Consider the following 13,197-nt stretch of genomic DNA (forward strand, 5'->3'; position numbering starts at 1 on the left):
TCGATTGGTCAAGGAAGCTCAAGTGCCACTGAAAAGATTGCTCACATTCTTTCTCTACAAGACACATTCCTACAAGGCAAGGGTAAAGGGACTGCCATTAAACCCGAACCCGTTGATGTTCATGCTCTACAACGCAGGGACTTTGAACTTGAACAAGACTCTGTGGTTAAAGATGTTCATATCCAAGAGCCTGAAGCTAGCAACACAGACAAGGACTCAAAAATTAAAGAGCTTCAAGACAGCATTGGTGGTCTCACTGCACTATACTTTGATTTGCAACAGAAACTCATTAAACGATTAGGAAATGAGTTCAAGGGAGCATACACTACTAGAAAATATGCTTTTCATGACATGCGCACCATGACACACACAAATTTACGTCATGCAAAAGCGTGTGTCATAAAAATAATGTCATGTTTTTAACATTTTGAAAGATTTATGACAAACATTTTCGTGTGTCAATAATTAAGTGTCATAATAAAAAATATAAAAACATTTTAAAATATGCGTGTCATCTTGTATGTAGATAAAAATAAGCAAGCCCTTCAATTCTGAAAAAAACTGAATTAGGGTTTCATACGAGAGTTCGCCGTTTCAATCCTCTACCTCACCCTTTTCAAATCCTTCACCCAATATTACTTACCCTTCTTCTCCTTCACTAAATTCCTCAGTCGTTTCCTCAACCTTGAAATTGATTGATTTCCATCTAATGTTAACCGTGAAGAAGTAGTAGAGAGTTGCCGTCCAGACATTGTGCAACGGCTCTATTACCGGGTTACGCCACCAAGTCCAATCGACACAGGGTTATCAAAACTTCTGATAATCTTCTGAATCATCTTATTTTACCATTTTAGGGTTTCATTGCGTAACTTAGCATTTGAGGTCTAAATCAAATGATGTTACGATTTGGTGTTTGTTATTTGTGTTGTCGACAATCAATTTATCATTGTAACCATCCATTTAGAGTTTTCTTAGTGCATGATTACTGAATCTGAGGTTTAAATCGTTTTCTTTTATGTTCGGTGCTTGTGATTGCTAGGGATTTGTGTTATGGATAATTAATTAATCAATAATCATCATAATCTATTATTTTTAAGGTTTTAGTGTGTAATTATTTTATCAGTTTGATGATTATTTTTTCAAAACCAATTTATTTTCTAATAAAATTGATGCTTACGGGAAGTTATGTAGTGACTTTCTTAAAAAACACTTTTAATTATATAGTGACCTGCTTTATCGAATCTGTTTTCTATGATGTCTATGCAATGATAATTACATAGAGACTTGCTATATCTTTAAAATGAAATTTTACATATTAACATATAACTATGTATATATTTGTTTAATAAAGTTATAGAGGTAGGGTATCAAAAAGACCCAAATACCCTTAAGTATCACCCGTAAGTAAGAGGGATCCCTCATATACCATCCGCGGGACATATGGATCACCCGCACAACATGGTAGAGGAAGAATATCCTTACACCACAAGCGGAAGCATCCAGGCACCCTCTGACGTCACCCGCATGATAGCACATCTATCCGCCAAATTGACCGGAAGGCAACGCCACTAGGACAACTGTAAATAACTAATTACCTTCTAGAAGAATAACCATGATTGTTACTTGGAGAATACGTAACCTAGTCGACCAATGAATGAAGGACACCTGGCCGGGTTGTTATAAACGTGCACATGGCCAGGAATCAACTCGTCCTTCATAACGCTTGTCCAGGTTGTTATACCCATGCACATGGGACGTATAGCTCAACCTGTTAAATAAGGACACGTGTCCAGACTGCTATTTGAGATCTTCTAGAAAGGGACAGTTGGCCCAATCACATTCTCACATTCACTCTCAAGTATTTACTCTCAAAACTCTAGTACTTTTTCTACGTCAGAATGGTACTTATTCTCACGTCGAACGGTGGTTACGGAAAGACCCCCCCCCCCCCCCTTGTCCTTCCCATAACGAGCTCACGGTATATGTTTTACATGTTCCGGTCACTGGACTTAGGGAGTCGTGCTCATATCGTGTTGGTTGTTATCGTATCCTACCCGGTTGACACATTAGATCCAGGACCCATATAGGGGATTGGATCAGTGTTTCTTCATTGGCTCCATTCATTTTGGTGTTAGAACTACACAAGTTTTCATTGGTTTTTTGGTTCATACGATATGAGTACGCTTCCTGAATGGCCGATGGGAACTCTTGTACCTGTTTCATGTATTAGTGATACTGAAACACCCATAGGCTTTGCCTCGAGTGTCTTTGCACGTATCACTGATCCTGAAGTTCCGCTCCAGGCGATCTGGGACATGCTATGATCCCAGCAGGTATAACTCCGATGGACCAAGGGCATGTCACAGCGCCAGGAGGTTCGATATCCGGCAATCCCGGGCGAATTACAAAAGAAACTCGTTGGGCTCAATCAGAGTTAGGTCTAGAAGACGATTCTGACGAGTCTGAGCAAGTAGGAACTCATCATCATGGTTCCAAAGGTAGGGGATCCTTGTTTCCAGACGAGTGGTTCTGTATTCAACAAGAAAAGGTGGTAGCGGAGTATGAGCGACGGGTACGCGAAGAACGACTCCAAGAACGAACTCTAAATTGTGAAGAGTCTCCTAGGAGATCCCTCTCCCCTCCTCCAGCAGTAAGGAGGAGTCAGATCCCCGCTAGGGAGAGAGATCCTAGAGAAGTTCGAAGACTACGGGACCGTCCTTGTATGGTCATGCATATACCATCTTACCTGGACGATTATGACAGTTACGACCCGTCGTACCGTCCAGGTGATATCAGTTTCTACACTGGTGATAGCCGCCTACATGAGGGAACTAGCCATCTGCAGGCGGTAGTTCGCCAGGCGGGATATCACAGTGATGCTGAGGAAGACTTTTATAAGCCATATCGTCCGGATGCTTTTGCTGAAAAGTCGAAGTTCATCGCACGGATTGCAACTGTCCCGTTTCTAGTAAACGCTAAGATCCCAACATCCGTAGGGAAGTATGACGGAATGTCTGATCCCAATTACCATCTGATGAACTTTGTAGCCATTGGAGGAGTTAGCGGTTGGAATCTTCCATATTGGTGTCACATGTTCCCACTAACCTTTTCTGGGCGGCAAGGGAGTGGTTCGTGAAGCTTCCGGATGGACATATAAAAAGCTGGGATGACTTTGTTGCAAAATTTTCACAACACTTTAGCCAGCAGAAAAAACACACTAGAGATCCGTCCGAAATATTGGACGTCGTTAGGCGGAACAATGAGTCTCTATCGAAGACTTCATTACCCGTTTCAATAACGAAAGACTTAATATCAGCGGAGTAAGTGAAGATATGTTGCGAGGAGCTTTTCACAAGAACGTGAAAAGCGACGAACTAATTTGAACGTTATCTGGAAGAGATGGTATGCCCAAGTCTTGGGATGAAATCATGACTGCGGCAAAGTTGTTTGCAAGAACCCAAAAGACTTTGGCAACCAACAATCAAAAATCAGAAATTAAAAGTCGAATTCCAGACTCCACGTACGAACAAGTAGGCGAAAGGAAATATTTGGTCTAGACTTCAGCCGTCCGTGGAAGCGTCTAAATCTTTTGATGCCAGATCCTTGATTGGCAACAAGAACAAAGCAGGCTCCTCTACTCGAGGCTCAAACAATTGGACTCCACTTTCAAAGATTCCCGCTGAAATCCTCACTACGGAGAATGTGAATTTCAGGAAACCACAGCCACTCACAAAAAGATCGTTCCTTGACGCCAAAAAACACTGTTTGTTCCATGATGACATTGGTTAGAATACGAATGAGTGTGTTGCTCTAAAAATTGAGATTGAGGCGGCTGTGAAATCAGGGAAACTTGGACATTTGGTTAAAGGTGGAAAACTTGGGACTGGTAAGGCTCCCACGCGAGATAACCAGGGCCCACCCAAAAAGAAAGTCAAAGATTTAAACGTTCACATGATTCAGGGTGGACACAAGGTTGGCGGGAAGCGGAGAGAATTCATGAATGAAGAGTGGAAAAATGATCCTGTGATATTTCCATGAGTCAAAGGAGGCCCTTGCAATAAGAATCCTTTGATCATCCCCGCTCTTTATGGCCATTATCGCTCACAGTACGTTTTCTTCGACACCGGTAGCACGTCGGATATAATGTACGAGCAGTACTTTGAGCAGCTAGATGAAGAAGATAAGGAGAGGCTGAAGCCTATTCATGCTCCTGTATCTGGATTGGGAGGAGAGATAATGCATATGCGAGGAGTGATATCTTTTCCGGTCACTCTCAGTGACGGAATCCATTCAAGAACCGAAGAGGTTAAGTTTTTAGTTCTACCAGCAACATCGAAGCATGACATTATTTTAGGTCGGGAAGTGATCGGTGACTTCAATGCCCATCCTTCTACAGCACACGGTTCAGTTGGGGTTCCGACTCGCACTGGTGTAGCTATCATTCATATCAATCGCCATTGTTTCGCGACAGAAAGTTCTAAGCCCAGCAAAGTTCCGAAGCAAACCCGGCGGTTTGAACCTGAGAAATGGGTATTGAACAACAAATTCCCAAAGCAAACTGTAACAATTGGACCCGCTATCTCCGAGATAGTGAGGACATTTTTGAAGCAGTTGCTGAAAAAGAATGTCGACATCTTGGCGTGGCAACCCGCGGACATGACCGAGGTCCCGTGAAAGATTGTTGAACACAAGTTGCGAGTAAACCCAACGTTTACTCCAGTTGTGCGGAAGAAGCGTAAGATGGGGTCGGAACAAACGAAAGCAATGAACGAACAAGTTCAGGACCTCTTACATGCTGGAATCATCCGCCCAATCCAATACCAAACTTGGGGCGCCAATCCGGTCATTGTCCCTAAAAGCAATGGGACATGGCGGATGTGTATAGATTTCAAGGATCTGAACAAGGCGTGTTCCAAAGACTGTTATCCATTGCCGGAAATCGACCTCAAAGTTGATGTTGTAGCTCCTATCAAATTCAAGTGCTTCTTAGATGCCTACAAAGGCTATCATCAAATCCGCATGGCAGCGGGTGATGAAGATAGGACAGCATTCAGAACAGACCAAGGCACATTCTGTTATAAGATGATGTCATTTGGTTTAAAGAACACGGGGGCTACATATCAGCGGTTGATGGATGAGGCATTTAAGAAACAGATTGGTCGAAACTTGGAAGTTTATGTGGACGATCTCATAATCAAGAGCATTGAGGAACATCAAATGCTGAGAGACATCAAAGAAACATTTGAAACTTTGAGAAGTATCAATATGAAGCTAACCCCAGCCAAATGTTCCTTCGGGATGGAAGAAGAGAAATTTCTTGAAGTAATTGTTACAGGCGCGGATTTTAAGGCTAACCTGGATAAAGTTCAGGCAGTAGCCCGCATGCCTTCCCCTTCATCACTGAAGGAAGTACAGACACTCAACGAAAGATTGGTTGCACTGAACAGATTTTTGGCAAATCATGCAGCTAAGTCTTACCCGTTCGTTTCAACTCTAAGAAATTTCCTCAAGAAGACACATTTCAAGTGGACCTTTGACACTGTACTTGTCAGAAACTGACATCGCCATTGGGGCCGTACTACTGACGGACAGAAAAAACGTCCAAAATCCGATTTATTATGTCAGTGGGACGTTGACTGACCTGGAAACCAGATACTCAATGCTTGAAAAACTGGTTCTAGCGTTGGTCTATGCTGCCAGGCGACTCCGCAGGTATTTCCAAGGTCATCCCATTAACGTTGGACAGGATACAAACTGAAGAATGTGCTAAGCAAACCTGAATTGCTTGGGCGATTGGCAAAATAGGCCATTGAACTGGGCGAACACGCGATAGAATACAAACCCAGACCAGCAATCAAAGGGCAAGTGCTGGCAGACTTCGTCACAGAGGTTCCGCAACACAAAGAGAAAGAGTGCTTAGTTGATAAACAACCCCAAGTACCTCCGAAACAAGGACAAGTTAGGACATTGTTCACGGATGGAGCATCCAGTAGCTAGGGATCTGGCGCAGGCCTCAGGCTAGTCAATCCCGAGGGCCATGAGTTTACATACGCCATCAAGTTAGACTTTAAAAGTACTAACAACGAGGCGGAATATGAAGCTTTTCTGGCAGCCCTACAGATAGCTAAAAAACTTGGGGTAAAATACTTGGAAGCGCGGGTGGATTCCATGCTGATAGCAGGGTAGATCAATGGGACTTATGAAGCAAAAAACGACATAATGGCTTCGTATCTGTCGCAAGCGAAGGGATTGATTCTTCAGTTCTCCTCATTCAAGATTGTTCACATTAAGAGAAGCGAGAACAAGTCGGCAACTCCCTTAGCAAATTTGCTTCAAAAAACTTCGAACAATTTGCTAAGGACATTAGGATTGAGTCTTGGATCGCCCATCTATCCCGCAGAACCAAGTTGAAGTAATCCAGACCGGTGTTGAATCCGGGATGATACCAATTATGGCTTATTTGTCATCTAGAATTCTACCAGAAGAGAAGTCCGCAGCCCAAAAGATTAAACATAAGGCCTTAAATTATCAAATGAACGATGGTGTTTTATATCGACGTTCCTTCCTCAGCCCACTACTTCAATGTGTGGACGCTGAGGGCGCGAAATATTTGATCAGAGAAGTTCATGAAGGCATTTGTGGTCTTCACGCGGGCCTGAGAATGGTCATAGCGAAACTAATGAATGCTGGGTACTACTGGCCGGGAATGCATCTGGACATTGTGCAAGAAATGTGATTCCCGTCAGCGTCATGCTCCCAACACACTGCGATCGAAAAACGAACTCGTTCCAGTCACTTCCGCATGGACATTCCATAAATGGGCTATTGACATCATGGGACCTTTCCCTGAAGCCCCGGGACGTGTCAAATTTCTAATCGTTGCCATCGATTACTTCACCAAGTGGATGGAAGCCAAACTAGTCGCATCCATTACGGCATCAAGCGTCAAAAAATTCCTTTGGGAATTCATAATTTTCCGGTTTGGCCTTCCGCTAGAACTTGTGAGTGACAATGGGACTCAATTTGCGGATGGCGGGTTACAGGAATGGTTAAAAGAACTTCATGTAACCCAGATTTTCACATCTGTGGCACATCTGCAAGCAAAAGCTCAGGTCGAACGAACCAACCGGACAATCAAGGAAGGAATTAAAGCGAGGTTAGGCACTAAACGAACCGGCTGGGATGATGAACTACCCCATGTACTTGGGGCCTTTCGCACCCAGAAGAATTCAAGCAATTCTGAAACGCCGTTCAGTTTAACCTACGGCACTGAAGCCATGATTCCGGTCGAGATCGGAGTTCCAACCGCACGAACTCTATTAATCAATGACAATGATAAAGAGTTACGATTGAACCTCAACCTTCTTGAAGAAAGAAGGGATTTGGCATCGATCCGTGAGCATAATTATAAGCGCCAATTGCAAAAATATTATGACTCGTGGGTCCAAAAATGCATGTTCGATATGGGAGACTTTGTCTTCCGCAATAACGAGGCTTCTGGCCAAGATCCCCCGGGCAAGTTGGCCCCAACTTGGGAAGGCCCTTACAAAGTTAAACAAGTATTATCTAAAGGCGCCTACAAGTTAGAAAAATTGGATGGGACTGAGATCCCTAGAACTTCGAATGTGGAACAGTTAAAGAAATGCTACATTTAGCAAGACATGTTTTTTAGCTTTTTATCTTTGGGGCCTGCGCGCCTAATAGATTAGTAAAAGACATGTAATGTCATTTTTTGTAATTTCGTTCGGCTTATGCATCTTTTATGAAAAATCTATTAATCCTACATTCTAGTTTTATGTAATACACATGTTATGGTCCACGTACCAGAAGAATTCGTATGATCAAACAATAATGATGTAATCCTTTGTTGACAACAAAGAAGATCCTACAAACACTTATATTACGAAACTTAAGACAAAGTGTACCGGATAAGATAAACGTCTTATCATGATGATAATTACAGAGAGGAAAAATTTATCAAAAGGGATTACAAGGAGGTGATAATTACAGAGAGGAAAAATCTATATCTATGATGCCACATCTTCATCTTCTGCGTTTTCACCTTCCACATCATCTTGAATTTCTTCTTCTTCCTCGACAGTACCAAGAAGCACATTCAATTGGTCTATGTTGTCTTCTTTATCTACAAGCTCGGTTATTTGCCCTTCAATGGAAAACTTCAAACTGTTATAAGTCTTAGTCTTCACGTCAAGAATTTTAGTAGTATCCCGTCCATGCAAGACGAACTTCTCCGGAAGCTTACCTTCTTCAGCAAATTTAAAACCTTCCTGGAAACCCGTCTGGAGGCAGGCTTGGGAAGCCGCAAGAAAGAGTGTGGCGAGGCAGTTGCCAAGCTCATCGCCCTCCCGAATGTGGGAGATAACCTGTTAATGATAAAATTTGAGCAAGTGTTTCGCATATAATCGCATACAAAAACCAGAGTAACAGTTGTTGCTGCAAAGCAATTTTGGCTTCCTCAGCAACAGACCGACGATCTGTTTCCGCCTCCAGCGCCAACATGGCATCTACCAACTGTCGTTCAGATACATCAGCAGCCAGACAGTTGTCTTTGGCCTCCTGCTCCGCCTGGGTTGCCATAACCTCCATCTCCTCCCACTCTTCATTCATGATCAGCCAGTCTCGGCATAATCCTTGGGTAGTAGAGGTTATCTATGCTGTAAGAGTAGGAGTACAATAACTCCTGGCGAGGGCGCCTGCGCTGACGCTCCCTTTCTGCCGGAGGAAGACTCCCCTGCAGATACTCCTGACAAATGTCCACGTCAGAAAAAGTTGAGTCCTGGCGTAAGGACCAGCGCTGATGATGCATCGTGGGATCTTCCTTAGGCGGAGGTGAGGTTGCTTGTGGGCCACGCCCGTAATCACTAACCCCTCCTTGCTCCTTAAAACGATAAGAAAATTGGAAGGGTGAAGAAACAATGGGGTCTCCTGGGTTCCCATCCTCCTTACCCCAGAAGGAGGGGTATCCGCGATAACAACCGGCTCCCGCACACCTGTTGGCGGAGACGTTGGCGGTGTGGCAGGCGGTGTTGATCCCCTTGGACCAGAAGGATCCTTAGAAGATTCCTTCAGGAATTCTGCAAAAACAATATGTTCATATTAGTACCGTACTTCACAAAGATGAAAAATAATTAATAATGAAGTTACCTGAAGAATCATCAGGGGGTACAATTTGTTTTAGACGAGCAGCCAGTTTCATCTACTTGGGCTTCTGAGTAACGGCAGGCTTGGTGGATGGCATCTTCCGCTTGCCAGGTGCCTTAGAAACGCCTGCATCAACGACCGGACGATCACTGTCGTTGACAGCATCACCTGTAGCTCGATGTTCATCTTCGCAGTGACGTCAACATCTTCGTTGTCCGCCACCTTAATGGTGATCGGAACCTGATTCCATTTGCGGGTCCGACCTACAATCGAATGTAAGACATTTAAAGTGTTAGTAGTTCCAACAGATATTGCTTCTTCACGGGACGAGGACTCCTCGCTGTACAAAAGGAGTATTATCACCCCGCTAGAAGTAACAGCAGAAATTGACCGGGGTTTCAGAATTCCCTCACCTTTTTCAACAAACTCCTCACCTTTAGCGTACATCGCTTCGGAAATCACAGGTTCCGAGCGGGGCATGGTGGAGAACAAAAAATTGCTGCTGGTACGCTCAAGAATGAGCGCGTCCTATGGATCAATAGGACGACGCACCATTAGACCTTTCTCGTGGTCTACAAGTGTACTGAAGATGGAACCCTCACCTGCATAAACAAAAACAACAGTCATAATTTAGGCGAAACCCTTAAAAAGCAACAGCAAACTTACTTTTGTTGGGTATTTCGTAACAGGGCTCCAAGTCGGGAAACGGCCATAGACGGCTCATCTTGGCAGCCACCAGTGCCCCCTCATGTATCACACGCATGGGAGTAGGCATGCGAGTCAAAGTCTCGAACCACGGCAGGTTCAACTCTGTGGTAGCATGAACCATAGGAAGCCATTCCTCGGCTTTGCGATATGTCATCTCAAAAAAAATGACATCTTCCCGACCCAGACGAACTTGGGTTTCCACTCATGCAAACTTCGGTACCACTCAGTACCAATAGGTCCCTTCCCGGTGGTAGACCAACTGTACCACCCGCCTCGGTTGGCAATCTTATAAAACACGGAGAACCGACCAACGGTAGGCTCCATTTCTCGAGCCCGACAACAGAATTGGAAATGTTGAATTCTCAACATCCCAAAAGAATGGATCTGTGATATGTGGATCCCATAGGCCGTCAAGATGGCCTGCATAAACTTCGTCACAGGTAACCTAAAGTTCCCGGTAGTAAAGTGGTCCGCGTACACGTCCATCTTCTTCGCAGGCGGGCTTGTAGCAATCGACCCGTCCACCGGATACTCGGGTTCCCACTCAGGCGCCAAGCCGTAGATGTTGACGATATCTTTATAGTCCCTCTCCTTCCAATGGAGAACGACGTTCTCTATTGAAGCATCTTTCTTCTGATCTTTACCCATCTTAAATTGAAAGCAGAAGTGGATGATTTGAATAATGCAAAATCTCATACATGGAGTTGAGAGGAAGTAGAAGATTTAGAAGGAGAAAAGAATGAGTAAGAAGTGGGATCTGGATTATTTATACACATCGTAATTAATGCAATTGGTCAAGCGCCAGTGGAGAGAGAAAGTATAGCCCAATGGGACACTGACACGTCAGGCGAGAAAGACAAAAAAGCAAAAACAGACTGTCAGAAGGCGTATACACGTCTTATCAGTTATCTTGCGACGTTTCTCTTTCTGTCACGTCATTACTCTCACCCACTTGCAAATATTCAAAACTGGATAATTCGAAAATATCTCACACAATATTATCCTAACGCGAAATAATGCAAAACTCACAAGAAGACAAAAAGATTTCTTTTCATTCATGATTGAGAAATAATTACAATATACAAAAAGACATTACAAGTCTAATATCTAGTCTAAGGGTCTTGGGCGGACATATCCTCAAGAGATGTAGGTGGACTGTCTTCCGTCCCTTCGCTCGGATACTCCTTCAACCGCTCCACGCCATCGCCAGCCGCTGCAAATTCCGGAAGCATGTTCTCCAAGGGAAATGACAAATTGTCATAGTCATGAAAGCGCATGTCATATTCTTGGGTAACATTCTGTCCATGTAGTGGGTGCTCTTCAAATGGACGACCAGCTTGGTCATAGCCCATCCCTTCATTGAAGCTCAACACATGGCCAGAGTTTTTGGAAGCAGCAAGAAAAAAAGCTAACCTATTCGTCAGTTCCGTGCCTTCCTTGATATGCTTAATGACCTACAAGGAAAAAAAATTTGTTAATGATTGATATCACAAAAATTACGGTTAAAGGAGGAAGAGTAGGATAACATACCGCACTAAGACCTTGTCCTAACAGCCAGCGTCGTTCTCCCTCCGCCCACTCTGCCCTCTCCTGAAGCTCGTGATACCTAGCGGCTATTTTTGTTTTTTCATTCAAGTATTTCGCCGCACGAGCTTCCGCTTCATCTCGAGCTTGCAAAAGATAATTATAGGCGGCTTGCATATCATCAGCTCTCTTTTCATTGAGCTCCACCGGCTCCTTTTGCACCTTGGATTCAGCCTCAAGCTCTTGGATAACGACGCCTTGGCGGGCCACTTGTTCTTCTAACGCCGAATTGGCTTCAAGTGCCTTAGCCAAATTGTCCTTCTTTTTCTGAGTGTCAGATCAAGCAGCTTGAAGAATGGTGTTTTGCTTCTTGCAGGCTTTTTCCCATTGACGGGAAGTAGCCGTATGCCTATCCTTCTCATTTCTGAAAGCGATTTCAGCGTCCGTCTGCTTCCACTTAGCAGGTTGGCGGCCTGACGTTGCTCTTGAGCCTCCCTCTTCGCCTAGTCAGAGGACTGAATCAACTCACCCCATCGCTCTCCCATAGATGGCCACTCCCGTAAAATTTCCTGCCCACAAGCCATAGTGTTGGCTAAGGACGAGGAATAGTCGTTATACAGATCCTGGCGAGGGCGACCGCGCTGATGGATCCGCTCTGCTGTCGGGACACATTGGTTGATGAATGTCACACAAGTATCCAGATCAGTTAAGAGAGACCCCTTCTTAGTGTTCCAATTCGGAACAAACCTCTCATTATCCTCTTCCGGGTTGGGCTTCCCATAGTAGTCATAGTTTGTCGATTGGAGATGCTCCATACCTTCAACATTTATTGGAGAACGGGAAGGGGTTGTCAAAAACCCAGACGGATTGGGTGGTGGCGATTATTGCGTTTTTGACACCTCCCCCCCCCCACGGGATCTTTTCCTGCGGAGCTGGAAACATTTCCAGTCTCGAACAAGTACGCCAAGGAATCCTTAACTCTCGATGGTAGAAGCGGGCACTCTTGATACTTCTCAGATGGAGGAGTTGGTGGTTTGCCTTCCTTCTCTAGCCGAGGAGAAGGTGGTTTTTCACTTACAGTCGTTGGGGATGGTAGTTTGTCATCCCCCTCTAATGGAGTGGTCGGTTTCTTGAAAATACCAACATCAACAACGTCCTCTGAATCTACAAAAAGCAAAGTTAAATTACAAGCGTTAAAGAAAGCATGAAACGGAAAGGTACAGTTAAAGCATTAGCTTACCAGCCATCCCCTTCATACGGACGGATAGGCTGACTCTTTGCTTCCGTGGACGCTGCGTCCGCTGCTTCTTTAGCGCTGGACCCTCCTCCGTGTATGCGAAGTTAGCGCCCGTGTTGCTTGCACGGAGACACTCGAAGTGTCTCTCCACTCCACTTCTGCCAATAGATGCGACACAGACGATATTTCAAAATCATCATTAGAAATCTCGTCTTCCTGGGTTATAGAATCGTCACTCAAGGAAAGAATAACGACTACCCCATCAGAAGTGAGGATGTTAAGTGGACAAGGATTTAAGGTGTACGCACCTGATTGGAGATCGCTTCCGAAGTAGCAGGCTCGGCTGGAACATTGGTAGCAAAGAGAAACCGACTTCGCGTCCTATCCAGGACAGGTGTCTCTTTCGCATCACGAATGTGTTTCGCCGTGCAGCCCCTGCTCTCTAAAAGGGCATTCAGCATAGGCCCCTCACCTAAAACCACATAAGAAGTCAATCAAGACGATTCATAAAGAAAGCAAAAGAGAGGGAAGGGAAAAATAACTTACGTTTGTTCACGCCCATAAAA

This window comes from Bidens hawaiensis, unplaced genomic scaffold, assembly GCF_021521415.1.
Source record: "Bidens hawaiensis isolate Kalapana, Puna unplaced genomic scaffold, B.hawaiensis_p1.1 tig00043504_1, whole genome shotgun sequence".
In the NCBI taxonomy this organism is placed as follows: domain Eukaryota; kingdom Viridiplantae; phylum Streptophyta; class Magnoliopsida; order Asterales; family Asteraceae; genus Bidens; species Bidens hawaiensis.